The 5,527-nt window shown below is 35.2% G+C and overlaps 1 pseudogene; it reads right to left on the bottom strand.

Annotated features, from left to right (window-relative positions):
- Positions 1–619: 619 nt before the first annotated feature.
- Positions 620–2,808, bottom strand: LOC108458622 (F-box/kelch-repeat protein At1g57790-like; annotated as a pseudogene).
- Positions 2,809–5,527: the final 2,719 nt, after the last annotated feature.

The following is a 5,527-nucleotide window of genomic DNA, read 5'->3' as shown; positions in this document are numbered from 1 at the left end:
AGGTGTTGAGACGAGACTGAGGTGAATAAAGTCAGTGCCATTCAGAAGTCTCAATGAAGGCATTGCGAGAATGGGTGGGGGAGAATGTCACTGGCCGCAGTTCAAAGCTCGTGACCATCGCACCAAATGTATCCATTGGAGGTCTATTGTTTAGATGGGGATCATTTGGCCTGCAAGAACTGGCCCGATCAAGAAGCTGTTAGAGAAGTCTGTCAGATTGAAGCCTGGTTGGCTCGATAATGAAGATATGACAACTTAGGCTAATTTATTTTTACTAGTATAATATTTATTTCATATAAAAGTTCAAAAGTTTTATTTGAATTTTTTATATAAGTAACTTAAATATGATAAAAACGTTTTAATTATAATTTGAATTGTTGAATAAATTAATGTATTTTAATTATGTTCAAAGTAACTAAAAAAGCAAAATCACATGTACAAATGATTCAACATGAAATTCCAAAATTAATTCCTGTTTAAAAAATAAATCGCACAGAAATAGTTTTTATATTAAAAATGTTTTAACGGAACTAATAAATGATCTAATTTGTGTGTAGATATGATTAAAAAATCTGAAAATTGATGTGGAGTTGAGTGACTTGAATGTAAATTACCCAAATTATCGGAACATAGAATGCATCTTTTATAGACTAAAACATGAAAATGATGAGATTTACTATGATAACATTGTAAAAGAAGTAACAATGAAAAGAAAAATGTATTGGACTGAACAAAAAGAGAGATGATCTAATGCATTGGATTGATTACTATAACCTATGAGATATGCTAAGATCAGACAGATTCTACAGCAAAACATGGCTGCAATTTCAGCAACTGAACAAAATCCATCCACAAATAGAAACTTTGAAGAGCCAACGCCTCCATTAATGCAGGTTCCAAAATCCCACAGAGACAAACCTGAATGAACATCATAAAGTAGATTGAAATCACATAAACGTATCCACAAGCATTCTATTGATGCTGCAAAATATAAGCAGATAAAATATTCTCGAGTTGAAACATACTCACTTCTTTCAGATTGAGGATAAGGCATGGTGGGGTGGCTCGATCCATATGTTCTCAAAGGAAGGTTGCTCTCCCCAGTCATACTGCTGTTTACGGGGATAGTATCTATAGTCATCAAACGAATACGATATGCAACGTTTTCCAAAGAAACGAAATTTGGAGAAGTACACACTGTTCCTCATTATTCCAAGCAGATTAGCTCCTGAAAGAGATGTCAAGAAACTTGCAAATATTGTCACACTGCGAAGGCTTTCCATTTCTTTCCATGCCAATTCTGATCGATACAGTTTATATATTATGGGGTTCTTGTTTTGAGACGTATATACGACTAGGAGATCTCCGTTGTGCTCTGTCATAAATTTTCCTTTCCACCAATTTTTGACGAAAAAATGCTCAGGGCATCTCGGTGGTGGCATAGCAAGAACCTTCCAATATCGTCTCACTGGATCATAAACTCCCAACCAACTAGTGAGACTAAGATAATAAAAGAGTCCACTGCAGAAAACGGGTTTGTCCCAAATGCTACTAACAAACGGCAAGCGATTTCGGTGGTTAACAATGGTCCATTCTGAAGCCCCGGCGGGATGACATGTGCTGATAACAACAACAGTAGGGTGGACGTGCTTTATTGAAAAAACCACACAGTTGGTTGATGTTGGGGCACAAGAGAAAGCCATTATTTCATATGCCAACTCATAGCTAGGAAGATTTATCGTCTCCCGAGTGAAGGGATTGAAGAAGAATACGAGGCGATTCCTACGTCTATATAACAACAACCAACCCTGTTTAGTGTAACAAACCCTGCATCCACGCAACTCTGGTAGCTCAAGAGAGTGGATTTTACGCTCTGATGGATCATAGAACTCGTACAAGCATCCAGATTTTGGTATGTACATGAGCCATGCTGATTGGTTCATAACCCGAATTGAGATTGCAACCTTGTGCCACCTCTTGCAGACAACAGATGCTCACACGTTATCCTCAAATGTTAGATTGGACAAAATCAATTCCAAAAGTTCTAGAGGAAGATCAGATTATGTTTGTAACTCCAACCTCCCCTTACAATCTTTACTTGCAGTACTTTCATCCCCATTCACCATTTCTGCTAGCCTATACAACCAAAAGGATTATTGATATTAGAATGGGTTTATCTATCAACTATAAAATGTTAAAAAGAAGGGTTTATCTATCAGCTATAAAATGTTAAAAAGAAGTGTAGGATGTAGACAACGAAATTAAACCATAAAAATGCTCCACTAAGTCAGATAGCTTAATCATGCTATATAAAAGATTCAAAATCCAGTGCTTGCTGCATTTCTTCAACCCAAAAGGCAGAATCGCTCCAAAATAACACATTAACAAGGGAATCAATACTGAATCGCTCCAATCCCCTAAACATGCAATGATTTGTAAGCATGGTTAAAGACCCCCCAAAAAAAGAAAATTAAAATTCTCAACTATCTATCCTTGCAATTTCTCAAAACCCAAAATGACTCCCAAGCATAGGCATAAACAAAAGAAAAATATCAGGCTTGCCAACAATTTTGCATAATTCTACTTCTTTATTAAGTAAAGAATCAAATTTTGTTCTCATATTCAGAACTCAAGAAGCTCTAATTCCCAAAATGCAACTGTGATTTGCATGAAAACCTAATCATCAAAGTTACAATTTTTTATTAAAAATAGGTAAAGTACCAACTTGGTTACTCAAAGAACCCAAAAGAATAAAAATTTAAAAACAAAACCTTACAATTTAAGCTTTCTTTTCTTTTTTGCAGCCATATTAAGCAGAAAACTAAAGGTTTTGTAGTTTGTTTTAAGGTGCAAATAGAAAAAGTAGTAAAAAGGAGTAGGGAAAAGGTAGTGATAGATGCCATGTAATGTAGTGATGTTAAGTTGAGTTTTTTGTGTTTAGATGAAGCGATGAGTTTTGATTTATTAGTTTGTTTGATGAGTGAGAGGTTATGTAGTGAAGGCTTGGTCTTACCGTTACCATTTTTGTTTTCAAAATAGGAAATTCATTTATTGCAAATCCATTACAAAAGTAAGAATGGATACGATCCCATATAAAGAAAAATTCCAAACAAAATACATTACCATAAATCGTCCATGTTTCTTTTTTTTTTCTTTCTAAATTAGATTATTATTATTGTTATTGTTGGAACATAAATTTCATTTTAATCACCGTAAACAATAGAGTACGAGCGGAGAGAATGACACACCAACTTAACTAGCCATAACCCAACAAACTCACCGAGTAAACAAAAAGAAAGAACATTCATTTTTAAAGAAACATCACACTAATACTAATTAACATCCCATCCTAATGATAAGGAGCGAGTAATAGCCATATTCCTTTACTAATTAACTACATGGATAGAACTAAGCCTAATAGTAAAAGTATCAACCATCATATTCAATTTGTCCAATATTTTAAATGCAAATTAAAAGGATAGTAGACTTTTGAAAACAGAATAACAACTAACATAACAAAAACATGGAATAAGATCTTAACAATTAGCGCCATTAAAGATACAAGTTCCACACCTTTCTATCCTTACTCTTAATTAGAAGATGAGAAGTTAAGATTTGAAAGAAAAATAAGGAAGTGAAAAGGATTTTGAGATAAATCTTCAAATCTAATAGAAAAATGCTCTTAAACAATCTAAAAAACAAGAAAAGAAAAAAACTCTAATCTTGGGAGAAACCCAAAGAAACGAGAGGGGAAAATAAAAAGAAATGTTCATAAAAGTTCTACTTATTCGAGGAGAGAGAATAAAGAAAAACCCTAGCGGTGAGGTATACTAATATTTTTAATTTGTTACTTCCGCTAATTGATTTAGATGATTTTTTATAATAAAAGTGAGTAAGTTGGTTTTTATACCATTAATTTTTATAATACTAGCGGCAAGGTATAACTTGTCCTATTTTGAAATGACGTAAAAAAATGAACAACCCAATTCTTATCATGTTTTAAAATGTTAAATTCTAATTTTTTTGCATCATTTTAATGCCATTTAAAATTTTACCTTTTTACTTTAATGATTTCTTAAGGTAAAATATCAATTAAATGAAACAACGAAATAGAGACAAACATGTAGGAGGATAAAACTAAAACCTAAGTAGCAGGCTTACCCTATACACCCATTCCTACCATTCATCGTGTTCCCACTATCAAGCTGAGTAGAATTAGAATTCAAAACAAAAGGAACAAAATGCCAACCAACACAATTTGCATATAATAAAGCTACCCTAGTGTCACAAATCGCCCATTCCTTGACTCGAATAGCATGATCTCGTGTGGCAAGATGACTACTCATAACCATGATCAACCTTTCTCAAGTCCTTTTTAGTGGACTATCTTAATTCCCATTGATGCCTTATCCTAAAGGCATTTTGCTTGTTTCGGCCTTACGAAGTCACTCACATCCAACCATTTAGAACAAGGGAGGGAACCAACTCTTGTCGCACGTTTAGCACTCATGCTAGCAAGAGGTCTCAAGTATCTCTCCATCAATGGCGTTGAGCATCGACCATCACAGTCCAAGTCACAAGGTATCTTTGCTAAAGGTTTGGGGAACCCAACACCAAGTCCATACTCGCTTGATGCGTCTTATGTGCCAGAACCCAATGGCACTACTCGATCATTGGCTGCTCACCAATTAAGGGCCACTTCTAGCCTATCACATTACTCATTAGGGCCACTTCAAGGGCTATGCTCGCTCGCCTCATTTAAGGTTTGTCTCAAGAATAATGGACATCCAATATCATGTATTCAACGCGAGACTCATCCTAGTAAATCATCCCAGCTCTAAAGCATTAAGCTTAACAACTATCTCTACGTTCCTATAAGACTAGTAGTCGGTCCACCTACTAGTTATCTCAATGGTATGTTGTATTTTGATGCTCCTTATATAAAGAATTGTCTCATGATCCCAATGGTAGCCTAAAAGAATTCAGGTGGAAGATCTCATGTCCTTGAATCATAAGATCAATAGAGAAAACATGTCCTTGAATCATAAGAGAGCATCTATGATAAATTTTATTCACTACCACACTATCACGAATGAACTAATGACAATCATACCCAAACCAATAGTCTCAACATGGATTGCTAACTTACATGCCAACTCACTCAAAATATAAAAATGCATCGATCCAGAATCAACTAAGGAAAAGAATGGAGTAGACTGCAAAGTGAAAGTACCTACGATGATGTCAGTCGGATCCTGATCCTTCGGCTCCCTAATAGCATAAACTCAAGTTGGACCTCTGGATTCAACTTGTGTGGCAATAGTATGAACAACAATTTGCTACCTAACTAGTCTCCTATTACCTCTACCATGACCACGACCTCTAGAAGGTGTAGAAATAGGTGCCGAACTCTGAGTTTGTGAAACCTCAACCCTATGCAGATGATCTCTCAGAAAATGTTCCTTCGAACCATATTTAAAACATCCGCCTGTTAACTTACGACACTTTCCAAGATGCCTACACTCAC

The sequence above is a fragment of the Gossypium arboreum genome, chromosome 4 (genome assembly GCF_025698485.1).
Source record: "Gossypium arboreum isolate Shixiya-1 chromosome 4, ASM2569848v2, whole genome shotgun sequence".
Taxonomy (NCBI): domain Eukaryota; kingdom Viridiplantae; phylum Streptophyta; class Magnoliopsida; order Malvales; family Malvaceae; genus Gossypium; species Gossypium arboreum.
The sequence above is the reverse complement of the archived record's forward strand: the minus strand, read 5'-3'. Positions and strand labels throughout refer to the sequence as shown.